The sequence below is a fragment of the Mus caroli genome, chromosome 6 (genome assembly GCF_900094665.2).
Source record: "Mus caroli chromosome 6, CAROLI_EIJ_v1.1, whole genome shotgun sequence".
Lineage (NCBI taxonomy): Eukaryota > Metazoa > Chordata > Mammalia > Rodentia > Muridae > Mus > Mus caroli.
Genome location: NC_034575.1, coordinates 20,126,803 through 20,141,095, shown reverse-complemented (window position 1 = coordinate 20,141,095; position 14,293 = coordinate 20,126,803). Strand labels below are relative to the sequence as shown.

General features: G+C 39.6%; 1 pseudogene; it reads left to right on the top strand.

The window, feature by feature from the left end:
• Positions 1-5,846: 5,846 nt before the first annotated feature.
• LOC115031418 lies at positions 5,847-5,961 on the top strand (annotated as a pseudogene).
• Positions 5,962-14,293: the final 8,332 nt, after the last annotated feature.

The following is a 14,293-nucleotide window of genomic DNA, read 5'->3' as shown; positions in this document are numbered from 1 at the left end:
AAAAATTTTTAAAAAAAGGGGGGGTCTCTGTGTGTGGGGAAGTTTCACCTCCTAAAATTTTCCTTGTTAATTCTTTTTCCTTGGTGCATTTTGGGATATAGGTAGAAACATCTGTCAGCTTTTCATTAATAAATGAATTAGTGACAGGAAAAAAAAGTTTTCCTTTTAAAGAGTTGTTGTGGTCACGAGGTCTCTTCACACAACAGAAACCCTAACTAAGCTATTTTTTTTTTTTTTTTTTGGCCTTCTCCTAAAAACCTGCCAGAGGCTAAATTGAAAAGTTTGGTATTAATATCACTGGCAGAGGAGATTTCAAGACAGCCTAGTACTGTTATGTGGTTATCAATGATCATATACATGCAGATGAACATTAGAAAACAGCAAACAGAACAAACGGAAATTCTAAACATAATACAGTTTGAGAAGCAAAAGAGCACCAGAGACTGCAATATTGGAAACAAGTTCTGAATTCAAGGAGTTAAGTTTAAAGAAAGACCTGATGGAATAAAGGGAGTGGTAACCTCAGGGCAAGATCTCACCCAGCTATTCCTTCAGCCTGTGAGAAGAAAATGGATGAGGGCTTTCCTCATCCTAAACAGAAACAATAAAAAGAGAAAGATAATGCAAATATAATTCAAGGAGGTGGTGAGGTTCCAGTCCCAGCAGGCAGCAAAACTTCACAGCCTTAGGCCTGTGGTTCTTACTTCATCTAAAAAGGTACAGATACAAAGAGGTTGTCACATCTTCTGTGATTAAGGAAAGCAGCTGAGATCAGGCATTTGACAGGAAAGTTTCTGCATGATAGCAAATAGCAGCCACTGCATGAAGCTGTGAAGGTGAAACTTGGATTGTGTCAGAGACTCCAAGATGTTGGGGATGCCATAACCATGGCATACCTACCAAAGACACTGTAAAAGGGCTATGGAAGTAGGCCAAGGGAACGAGATGTGTTGTAGTCAACAAAACTGAAAGGAGCTGAAGATCTGAAGAGCAATTTTATGTCAGTCACAGAGGTACAGAATTTAGAGTTTGCTTACTGGTTCTTTGACTTGCTTTGGCCAATATTTCCCATTTCTTCCTATTGGAATGATCATATATATTCTATGACACTGTGTGTTGGGAGTGTGTGATCTACTTTTTATTTTTATTTTACAGGAGGTGCAGTTAGGAACAGCCTTGAGTATCAGAAGAGATTTTGGACTTATAAATAGTAGAAGACTGAGAAGACTTTATGAATGTATTTTATATTATGATATGGATACAAGACTGTGAGAGCCAGGGAGTGGAATGTGCTTGCTTGAATAAGAATGGTTGCCTTAGCCAGGCATGGTGGCACAGGCCTTTAATTCCATCACTCAGGAGGCAGAGGTAAGCATATTTCTGAATTTGAGGCCAGCCTGGTCTACAAAGTGAGTTCCAGGACAGCCTGGGCTATACAGAGAAACTCTGTCTCGAAAAAACAAAACAAAACAAAACAAAACAAAACAAAACAAAACAAAACAAAACAAAGCAAAGCAAAGCAAAGCAAAGCAAAACAAAATAAAACAAAAAACAAAACAAAACAAAACAAAACAAAACAAGAATGGTCCCCTTAGGCTCATATATTTGTGTGTTTAGTCCCCAGTTGAACTGTTTGGAAGTGTTAGGAGGCATGGCCTTGGAGAGTAAGCGATGCCTTCTTGGAGAAGATATATCACCAGGAATAGCCTTTGAGGTTTCAAAAGCTTCATATATATACGTGTGTGTGTGTGTGTGTGTGTGTGTGTGTGTGTATAGTTGTTAAATATTTTTAAATATATTCTATTGTATAGATATATGCATATATAGTTAGAATATAAAATATCAAATGAGTATGAACAATAATGTGTGAATTTGTATCATTTCTGCATTTATGAATAAATTTTCTCCTTCCCAGATTTTCTTCAATTAATAAGCATTCTTTAAACTAATGTAAATATCTGTACTTTATTAGGAATGAAGTACAGAATCGGAGGGTGTAACTGAATGGTAGTCCATTTATCTGAAGACTGGGTTCAGATGTCACTGCCACTAATAAATAAAAATCAAATTTAGAAGTTGTTAAATGCATTTTTAAAAGCCTAGATATTTTCCCATTCTAAGAAATTGGTCTATTACACTGAATATAACCATGATGCACTCACCCTGTCTTGATACCTACAAATGAAAAGTTCTGTTGTGAAAGAAAAATAGTGAGTTGCCTGTTCCCAGAATGATCTTAGTAAGCAATCACGGTCACATGTCATCTTTCTTATAACTATTTCATGGTACAGGGAAATACCAACATTCTTCAATAAAACTGAAAAGACTACTTATCCCCAGGCTCCTACAGCAGATACAAATTGGGAATATAAACTAATCCTACATAGACTTAACTGTTTGTTGTCATTCAAGTCTGAATGTACCCCAGACCTCAGATGTTAAACACTTGATTGCCAGACTGTAGCCAACATCTTTGGAAAGCCATTGGATCTGATCTGTGGATGTGCTAGTTCATTGAGAGCATCGTTTGTTATATAGACTTAGTACCTGCTTGGAGGAAAGAAGTCATTATGTGTGTATGCTTAGGCAGTATGCTTTGTCTGTGGCCCCTTTATGCTGGTTGTTTGCTATGTGGTAATCAGCCTTGCTTCAATAGATGCTCAGGCTCCTTCCAGGCTCCATAGGAGTAAACCCACCTTACCATGAACTAAAACCTCTGAAACCTTAAGTCACAGCAAATCATTCCACCTTTCTGTTGTTTACCTCACATGTTTGCCATATTAACAAAAGCAACAAAACCAATATCCTCTTCCATTAGGACTTATAGACTTATGGGAAGTATGTAGGAAAATCAGGAACTTAGTATTTCAGGCTAATGAATTCAATTAGTTATTTCCCAAGAATGCTGACTCAATCTGTATCCAAAAGCTACATGCAGTCTAAATATCTGCAAACTCAAAGGATAATACTGAGTAAACACGATTTTACTTCTGATGCTGAATTTGGAAGTTATGTATGAAGGAAGATGCAGCCTAGTTTTCAAAACTTCTTCAGATCCTGTTTTCACACCACAGGAGCAGTTGCATCTTCAGATTCTTCTGTTTTGCAGCCTCCAATAAGCACAAAGGCACTACATGTCAAGGCATTTTATAGTGTCTTAAAAACTAATCTTAAACATCTATGATTTTTCTCCTCTTATATATGCATAACATATTTTAACTCTCTATTAGCAATTTTTTCTCATATTCAGCTAATATAGTAAGTCACATAAAACAAGTCAAATCCAATAATTTGTGGCTTTTGATTTGTGATTACTAGTTCTTTTTAAAAATAGAAATGCCTTTTCTATATTCACACAAGCAGATATATTTCACTTCGAACTTTATATAACTGAATATGACAAAAAGGGAAAATAGTAGTGATTTCATGAAACAGAAGCTACGTTTCTTCATATGAAAGGATTGCATGAAATATAATTCTTGTCCCCTTTTACAAAGAATTCAGAGCCCTTAATATGGATTCTCAAGCTCTGTAGGAACACCCCTCTGCTACTGGCTGAGAGAATTGCTGTCAGTGTTCCAGCAGTCCCGTTGTTCACATTCTGTGTAAAGAACAGAAGGGAATAGGGCAGTGATACTCCCCATGTCCACCCCAAAAAGTGAAGTGGAAACTTCTGGTTTCTTTGGAATGTCAGTTATGTCAAAGGATGTTTTCCTGAAGCAGCCACAGGTAAAAGGATGTTTTGCTAAAGCAAACATGTAAAAGGATACGTGATATTATGAAAGAATATATTTATAACCCAACAGATGGCAGACAACAACGCTGGATGGTATTGGTATGCCTTGCCATTCCTTAGTGGTTTTGATTTGTCATAATTTCATAGAAAGAAACACACCAAAAACACTTCTGGTGGTATTCTGGAGGCTTCTTACCACTTCCAAGGACCCAGGCCAATTGGCAGAGTGATATCAGCTGATAGAGACTCAGGTGGAGTTTTGCTAAGACAGACTCACATGGTATTTTGCTGAAGCAAGGCACGTGAGAGGCAAGGCCCATGGGAGGACACATGATGTTTGGAGGGAGTATAAAGAAGTCTCAATGGATGGTGAAGGGGGATTTGCATAGCTAGCTTTGCAATCCTTTGTTGGTCTTGAATCTTTGTCTTCACTGATCTTCAATTCCTTGAGAAAGGCACAGCAGAGAACCTCTCTTCACATCCCTGCTAGTCCTGGTCACTCCTGCTGACTTGTCTTTGCTATCCTGACACTACTGAACTGGACTTCTGATATATATCCTGACAATGCAATTGGATTTGCTCCAAAGAACTCTTTCTAAACAGGTCCACTTCCCCTGCACCTTAGTAATCTTCACTTTGTTCCCACTACCTCTGGAGGGTGGTGGGCTAGAAGGGTGGTTAACGTATTTAAGAACCCTTATTAAAAGTAGGATCTGGAAAATGTAAGAGAACAATAACCTTTCTTTTTGCATGGTCTATCAATACAAATAAGGCTAGACAACGGCAACTCCTTTGCCAGTGCTCCAGGCAGCTTTCTTCCCAGGCCACAGCCTCCACATGCGGATGTCTTTCTAACCACAGCAGACAGGAGTAGTCACTATTATCCCGTGAAAGCCCACCTGACACACTTGTAACAGTGGTACTGCGTCAGTTTAATGTGACTTGTGCTACAACCATAATGTTCTGAATTCACTGATGGCAGAGAAAGCCTTTTTAAATTTAGCTCAGCCCCCAAAACCAGTTAGCTCTTGCACTACAAGCTGTAAACCTCGTGGCTTCTGGCATGTGAAAAGTGGCTCCTAACCTATTTTAGAAAATGGCTGCTTTTATTAAATTTTAAGATAGTTCAAAAGAAACTTTAAATAATTCAGGCAGACACTTGCAACCACTCCAAAGCATCTAAGGCTCTGGGAATTCGGGTAGGAATGGATGTTTGAGCTTCAGACAGTAAGTACTGCAGACTCCACTGAGGTTTGATTTGCTATTTATAATCTCATTTATCCTCACTGCAATCATGTCTAGCAGTGTAGCCTCCATTTCCTCATTTTCTCTTTTTCTTTTTTTTTTTTTTAAGTAAATGAGTATTCTCAAGCTGTGAAATGGCACACATGTCTTAACCAAGTGTTACTCCAGAGCTCACAGGGTAACAAAAGGATCTATGAGCTCCTGCCTGCTGCTAGCTAGGACCAGGCTGCTGGACTATGTCAGTACTTAGCAAGCACTTAGCCATGGGTTTCCATGCCTGTGTACATTATGGCTGCCAACAGAAATCCTGGCATAATGCTTTTAACCTTAAAATGATGTAGAAAAAGTCGTTCGGGCTTCTTGAAAGCTTTCTGCCCCATTCTTCTCTGGACAATTTGACCCTAGGGAAAGTAACAAAGAAAAGAAAAGGAAAGAAAAGGAAAGAAAGGGAAGGGAAAGGGAAAGGGGAAGGGAAAGGGGAAGGGGTAGGGGGAAGGGAAAGGGAAAGGGAAAGGAAAGGAAAGGAAAGGAAAGGAAAGGAAAGGAAAGGAAAGGAAAGGAAAGGAAAGGAAAGGAAAGGAAAGGAAAGGAAAGGAAAGGAAAGGAAAGAAAAAGATCACAGAATGTGCAAGCTTACTTGTCTGCAGTGTATGTTATTGAGTGCTACTTGGTTGCAAATTGCTTCATCAGAATGCTCGCTTGGTTTTAAGCTGAAGAACTGAAGGCAAAGACAGTTGTGATCAGAATATTCTTAGAAAGCTGCAAGAAATCACCGGCTTTTGGTAACCACAGAGAAGTTCATATATTTTTGGGACAAAAGATGAGAGTTTTCATATAAAGGTGCTAAGATATAGGTGTAAACAGCCCTTAGAAGTATTGCAGGTGCGGCTGCCATGTCACATGCTTGTGAGAGGAAAGAGGCTATGTCTGTTCTCAGGGTTCTGACCTGTAGACATCTGAATGATTAGTAGCCTAACAGTCCCTGAAAAAAAAAAAAAAGTGAGCCTGAAACAATTACCAGTCTCAGTGCAGGCCCAGACAGCTCCCAGCATCGGAAGCAAGAAACTCTAGAGACTAGAAAAACACCTCCTGGGATTGTGGACCTCAGAGAAGGAGTGAGCTGAGACAGACAACCCTCCCATGGGGCTATTCGGGCAGGCCAGGTCAAGGAGCAAGCCTGAGACAACCATTAGAACAACGCCAGGATGCCCTGACAGAGAGCTAGCCTGAGACCCCCGCCCAGGACTGGGGATGGAGCAGACCATGCCTGAGATGACCCCTGTGGTGCCATAATGCATGAGTGAGATATAGCACTTCTTAGACCACTTCTGAGATGACCCCCAGAGACCCCAGGGTGTCATTAAGAGGAGCAAGTAAGTGGTAGAGAAATGGAAGGGAAAGAGAAACAGAAAGATGTGGGCACAAATGAAGAGAGGCAAAACTGGAGAGTTGAGGGTTGTGGGGTAACAACCTGATGTGAGTAGCCATTGATACCACAAAGGACCTCATCTGGGTCCGTAGCCTTACAGCAGAAGTGGTTTGTTATCACCAAGGCCAGGGAGACATCCCTGGTCTGTGCTACTGCCCAAAAACATGTTGATGCAGAACTGGCCTGTGCATCCATTATGGGAGAGCTAGCCCAGAGGGTGTGAGAACAAGAGCTGACTATATCTCTAGCCACCTGTAGAGGTACTCCGCACATTGTGGGAGTTGCAGGTGAGCCAGCCCCAAGGGTATGGATGTGGGAGAGCTGGCCCTGCCACTCATCTCCTGTGCAGTGGCATGACCAAGGGAGAGATACTCTCCTCCTCCCTCACCCCTCACCATGAAGTCACAAGAACAAGAGAGCTGTCCCTGCCCCTCACCTGCTGCAGCACTCAAAGAGAGGGCTCTGCACCTCACCTGGGCAAAGCATTAGAGCTGGCCCTGGATTCAGGCATTACAGGTGACCCAGTCCAAGAGCATGTGCACAAGAGAGCCAGCCTTGCCTCCTGTGTGCTGAGCAGTGGCATATATGAGGGGAGATGCTCTACTTTCCTCCCCTCTCTCATCTCTGGCTGCCTATGGCAGACAGGAGAGCTGACCTGGAGTCATAAGACAGGGAGAACTGGTCCTCACTAGCTACACCTCACCAGTGCAGCAAGGTAGAGCTGACCTTGGTTGCAGGGGTTTCTGGTGAGCTATCCCCCAGGACATAAGAATGAGAGAGTCACTGGATTGGCCAGCTTAGATATGCCCCAGGCTAAGAACAAGGGTTTTGAATTGGCTCACCACAACTGATATCCTATTCATGAACCACTGGAGTGCATGAAGAGGCCAGTCCTATAGGTTTTTTTTCCAAAATTATAAGATCTCTATGACATATGGCAACAAGAGGAGTCCTGGTTAGGTTCCAGTATTGATAGAGGAACACATGCCAGAGGCCTTGTACCAGACAAATGGGTTTTATTGCAATGAGTGTTTGCAGTCAAACAAGTAAAGACAGCAGGGTACACAGTGGGACACACTATCACACACTACAGCTTCCACAGTATTTTTTTCTCTGTTGGGAAGAAGGATGCAAGGGTGAATGGTGGATATGAGAGGACAGGAAGATGTGTGTGATTGGGATACATGATATGAAATTCACAAAAAACAATAAAAAGATTTTTTAAAATAGGTATAAAGATTAAATCAATGCTTCCTGTCACATCTAATGGATGACACAGGTGTTTCTATTTTCCCTGATTTCAGCCTAATTGGCAAAAATGTTTGTCCAAATAACATTTACACTATAGACAACCATGATATTTTGCTTCCATGCAGACTCAACCTAAATAGAAACAAATTATTTCCAAGATTAAAAATTAAGAATAAGTTTTAGATATTTGACAGAGAAAATTCATACTGGCCAGCAGGAGGAAAAAACCCTGGTAACCTCAATTTAACAGTCTTCTAACAGAGTTGTTCCTCGGGGAAGAATAATTATAAATGGAGAATGCCTTTTTAACCCAAGACCAGAGGCTTCTTGTGTTAATCAGGCGCTAAGGAATTCTGGGAGATACTCAGAGAGAGGCTAAGCTAGGTGATACCTCCAGTGGGAGGGGGAACAGCAGGCACAGTGCTAAATAGATTGGGATGAGAGTGAACCCACACGATGGCAGGCATGGCTTCCATCCAGAGTAAGGTGAGAGAGAGCAGTGATGTCAGACAGCAACTGAAGCAATGATTTGACGCTAACAGTGGCCCTGGATGGGCTGCTTGGTGGATGGTTGCCAGAACTACAGTCTTACAAGGACATTCACTAGACTCCAAGGAATAAAATCTAATATTCTGCATATCCAGTTGACCGACAGCCTTTTAAAACATTCCACAAGCCAAGAAAAATAGTAGAACTGAATTTAGCATCCAGATTTCAGGGGTAGCATTTTAAATCATTGTAACACAATCTCTTTGGTAAAACTAAAAAAAAATGCAAACTTGCATTTTCAATATTTTAACTCTATAATTTATATGAAGCTTGCTAACATGTAAATCGTCCTGTCAATGTCATGGATTGTAATTGACAAAATAATGTCTCTGGATGCAAGAGAAGTTTCTACCAGGTTTAACCTAGTAGTAGTCTTAATTGCAGCTTGAAATTTCCTGTGATATCAATAGAAGCACAAAGAAGGAATGTCTCCTGTGGTCAGGACAGAGGTCAGACCTTGCCTCACACCTGTGGAGAACATAAAAACTGCATCTAACTTTTCACTGAAGCCCCTGAACCTCTGTAGCAATTTAATAAGCTTGCATATTAGGGAACTAAAAGAATGATGTTGGTAGAAGAAAGTACATTTTGGGTCTTAGAAAGTTGTCAGAAAATTAAGTTAGAAAAGATCTGTAACATCTGCCATTCATGTGCACTTAGGGGAAATATAAGAAGCTAAGTAATAAAGGTAGAGGAGCTCTGCTGCATGGAGAGTGTGATACAGAAGCAGCAGGGACAGATGCAGGAGGCCCTCAGCATCCACAGAAGGGCAGAGGGCAGAGCAGGAAGCATCCTAATAAGAAGCAGCATCCCAGGAGGTCACCTTAGAAAGCCTTGGAAATAACACACCAAAACCAAGAACATATATATGCTGTGCCCTGATATGTGGATAGCATTTTAAACACCTTCAAGCTTTAAGACTATTGAAGTACCAAGTTTTGATATATTTAGTACGTGAAATACTGAACAGTTCTAAAGCATATATTTCTTTGTTTGAAATGTGTGCGTATGCTTACATATCTCAAATATTAGTCCCAAAGAAGGTCTTTCTCTGTTAGCAATATTAAGTTGCTGAAAGTACCTCAGTAGGAGCATTGGCTTATTCTAGTATCTGTAAAAGATTTCCCCTAAGCATCTTGAAGCTTCTGTTAGCCCTTTTCTCACTCTTCAGAGAATGACAGACAACTAAATAGAAAGCAGATCCACACCTAGGAAGCTGCAACACCTCTTGTTTTGCAACTTGGTCAGAAGAGACTACAACTACCCACAGAGGCTATTTCATACCACACAGCTTGTCTGTGACTGGGACTAGAAGACCATCTTGTATAGGTTTCAGCTCACAGAACAAAGGACTCATGCTATGCTATCTCTTATATTCTGACTATCACTACCAAGGAAAATATCTACTGTTACTCTTTGCCCTATTCCTCAAGCTGTTGACATTTCTTGAAAGCCCACTCATAAACAAGAATGCTACAGTGATGCTTTTATCCTATGAATGCCCTTCATCTCTGATGTAGCTAGGCTACAATGACAACTTGGTCAGTGTCAAGTTGGTTAATGATAACTCAAATGCTGATGAGAAAAAAATATATATACACACATATACATATACATATACATATACATATACATATACATATACATATACATATACATATACATATACATATACATATACATATACACGTAGAGACTCAAAGTGACCTATAGGAGACTGACTCTATATCAAGTAAGAAAAAGAGTCTAGGAAGACGGCTAGTCAAGTTAAGGGACTTGTAATGCAACAGTCAGGTAAGGTGGTGAATATCTATAACTCCTGAACTGGACATGTCTTCAGGCAGAAGTATCTCTAAGCCTTACTACCAGGAAATATAGCTGAATTGGTGAGTTCCTGGTTAAGTGAAAGCCCTTTTCCCAGAGGTAGAAAGGCAAAGGCATCGAGGAAGATAATCCATAGCAACCATAGCATCAAAGAATATAACTTATTCAAAGATATGTATGTATGTATCTGTATATACATACACACACACACACACACACACACACACATATATATGTGTGTGTGTGTGTGTGTGTGTGTGTGTATTCTTGAAAGGCTCTGAGATGTAACAAAGCAGTAAAGAGCTACCCTGAGGCTTGTGAAATCGAGCGAGTCCAGAAATAGTATGAGATATGGTTCCTCTGCAGATTCCAAATGAAATGTCAGAAAACACAGAGATTCAGGCTGTACCTCATGAGACCACTCAGGACAAGAGTTCCAAAATAAAGATGAAGGTTGTAAGGATTCCAACAAGGAAACTAAACACTGTATCCCAGGAGGAAGCATAAATCATTTCAATTCTTAAAATTAAATTGAAGTGATTCAGTATTGAAAAAAAAAACCCAGGAAGTGCCAATCTGGAAAAAATAACACAACATCATAATGAACTGTAATTCACAATTGTGCACAATTTTACAGCCATAAAGCCCAACACAATAAAAGCTAACATGGCATACCTTAACAATAAAACCAAAATAATAGAAAAAATATCCCAAATTATAGATTGACAATAAACAACAGTACATTTCTGATGGCCAGCAGGTCCCAAATACATTTAAAAATCTGAATTTATACTCAAAATTATTTAATAAATGAAAAAAGAGGAAATAAATCATACACACACACACACACACACACACACATATATCCATATATACATACACTACACACACACTGTGGAGACCAGATGTTGCTATGGGTTTTCTTCCTTGATGCCTTTTTACCTTTTTTAGAGACATGGGGTCTCACTGAACCTGAAACTCACCAGTTTAGTTATACTCCCTGGCTAATAAGCCCCAGATATCTTTCTGCCTCAAGACATGCTATATGAAAAAATTAAAGTTTTAAAGGAAAATGTAGATTGAAGCTGAAATATTTATTTCTGAATAATGTTACACATGGTTTTCCAGTCACACTCATTTTTGAGAATGCCTCTGAAGTGAGTAAGCTCAAAATGACATGTATCACTTGTCTCACTGTCTTAAATCTCTTTATCTAGATCCTCAACTATTTATCTAGTAGGATAAAATCAGATTTAAGTGATTACCCAATTTTACAATGATTGAAAGAGGAAAAACTTGATCTACAATGAGCTTTTGATGACACACTCCACTACCGCTCTCTATAGATAGATAGATAGATAGATAGGTAGATAGATAGATAGATAGATAGATAGATAGATGATACATAGAAATATATAGGTATAGATAGATATAGATTTAGATATATTATGGATAAATAATTTTCTAGATAAAATGTGAAGGCAGTTCAGCTTTACCTATAGAATGTTTGATGAAATTTCTTGTTTCTTATTGAGAGTTTACTTCCACGATTCCTTATATCCCATGATTTTTGAATTATTATCACACTTGGAGAATCATCTTTTAAGTTTCATAGCTGAGCAATAAAGATTTTTAAATATAGTGAAATTAAATTGCCCGAGGACATGAAAATTTGTGCTGTGACTACTGCTAAGTCCGTGGAGTTGATGGCACCTATGATGTTGCTCAAATACTGAATCTGTTTACTCAGAAAAGATGTAGAAAAATGTGTGGAAATCAAACCCAAAGAGCTGAGTCACCCATGCAGCCATGGAAGTACAATCTATTAAACCCAAATCCACATTATTACCATGTATTTTGTTCTTATGATGATGGCAAAAATATATGGTAGTCTGTAGTTAGATATTAAGCTGGTTTAAAGTACCGGTCATATGTTCTCCAAGATCCATGATTTCTCTAGTTGGCTAGATTTCCAGTCCCAGGGATGATTTTCTTCGTGTTGAGTGGATCTCAAGTCCAAAGAACAGTTAGTTACTGTAAAGGTATGTGTGTAGCCTCCCACAAGCCTGAAGCAGGCTGAGCCAGACCTTGACTTTGCATACCACTAAAGAGATTACTTAGGGTGGAGCCTTCCTCCCTAGATCACTATTGTTCTGCCACTGCTGCTGTTGCTACCTGCTGGGAGTTGGCCTAGCTATTCCAGAGTCTACATCCTATCCTACATGTGGTCACCTGCAGCTGGGCTCCAAGGATGATTTGGCAGGAATGGGCTTTCCCCTCTCCTTTATAAAGTGTGTCCGCAATTAAAAATTTGAACCTTGAGCAGACTAGTTGTCTTGGTTCCATTATTTCTCTACCTGCCTAGATTCCCTCTTCTCTTCCAGTTCCAAGATGCTTTCTAGTCTCGAACCGGGACATGAGAGCCGCAGGCCGGCCCCAACAGTGGAGTTCAGTCCCAAATAGATAAATCCTACAATGTTCCAGAGCCCAACGCTTAGAGAGCATTGCAGAAGAGGGGGCAGAAAGATGTTGAGAATCACTTATATGTTAGTCTTATGAGAATACCATTTAAACATTTAGTTTCCAGGGAGATCAAAAGTAAAATTTAAGAAAAAATAGGCAAGAGTCAAGTAGAGAAACTAAGAAACACAAGTAAGGAGGGAGAGAAAGAATTATAAGCAAACAAAAAACTCTAGGAGCAATGGAGCACACCAACTAGTTGTTCAGTGCCAAATGGTCAGCCCTGAAAAACATAAATACAAGTAACATCATACAGATTGATGAGGTTTTACTAGGAATGAATGTGTGTGTGTGTGTGTGTGTGTGTGTGTGTGTGTGTGTGTGTGTGTGTGAATGCAATAGCAAATAGTGCAAAGGGGGTCATCAATTTGAAGGAGAACTGGAAGGGGTATATGAGAAGTCCTGGAGAGAGGAAAGGGATGGAAAATGTCAGCTCATGTCAATTATGATGATGAGACTTTATGGGTGTATCTCTCAACATTACTGAGAGACACAGTTTTACAGCAAACTCCCTGATCCTCTGACTCTGTAGTCAAGACACACAAGGCAAGAGTATGTTTCTCCATAAAGGCATAGAAACAAATGACAATGCCAGTTGTAATGAATAACCTGAAGCAAACTCACTCCTCTCCATTACATCCACAGAGCATGAAAGCATAATCCAAAAATAATTCTGTGGGAGTTTTTTGATAAAAGTGATTCATAAGACTTTTGTTGTTTTCTTTGAGTTCTTTCATAGCACTTAGAGTTTTCTTCACATAATTCCATTCTTGGACTATGTTCCCACACACCACATCCTGTACCTTATTATCATCAGGCTGTTATAACAAGATGCTGAATACCGGTATCGAAGATAATAAATTTTTATTTCTCACAATTGTGAAGGCTGGGACATCCATGATCACAGTACTGATAGATACACTATGCTGATGACCACTGCCTTGTTTGCACCAGGTAACCTTCAGTTGCCAGAGAAAAGTGTCACTCCTTTCGTCTCTGAATTACTGTGATGCTTTGTCTTGTCTTGTCACCATGAATAGATTGCAAGATGCTTAGGGCTGAGAATGTGCCTGTATGCGTATCTGGAAGGACACTTCTGTAAGGATCAATGTTAAAGACACTGACTAAGGGAATAGCACTCCTTGAAGGTGAGCAAGATGGAGACCCCAATGAAGGAAGTCAGAGAGAAAGCAACACACCCATGCCTTAAACCCTTCCATTTGCTTGTTATTTTTTCTTTCTTTCTTTTCTTTGTTTTTTTTGTTTGTTTGTTTGTTTTGTTTTTGTTGTTGTTAATTTGTTTGTTTGCCCTAATTAGGATCAAAGCCAGCGTTCTTCTCTTCTAGCAAACTCCACCCAAGTCAGGTATTAATCACACGATGAAGTTTCCAATCTCATGACTTAATTAATGCTTCATTCTGTGATCCAATGTCTGTGTTCCCCATAATCCATATGTTGAAATTTAATCACCAATGAAATGGAACTAAGAAGGCAGAGAATTGAGGCATGGTTAGATAATGAGGTCCGAACTCTTATAAATAAGATTTCTGCCTTAATAAATGAAACCCAAGACAGTGGTCTCATTATTTCATCCATGTGAAGACAGTGAGAAGTCATCATTTGTGAAGAGAAAGCATATTCTCTCTACATGTACTCCAGATAATATTAGATGCCCAAACATGTAGATTATTAGAAAATAACCTCTGCTGTAAAACATCCATTTGCTTATACTGTGTTAC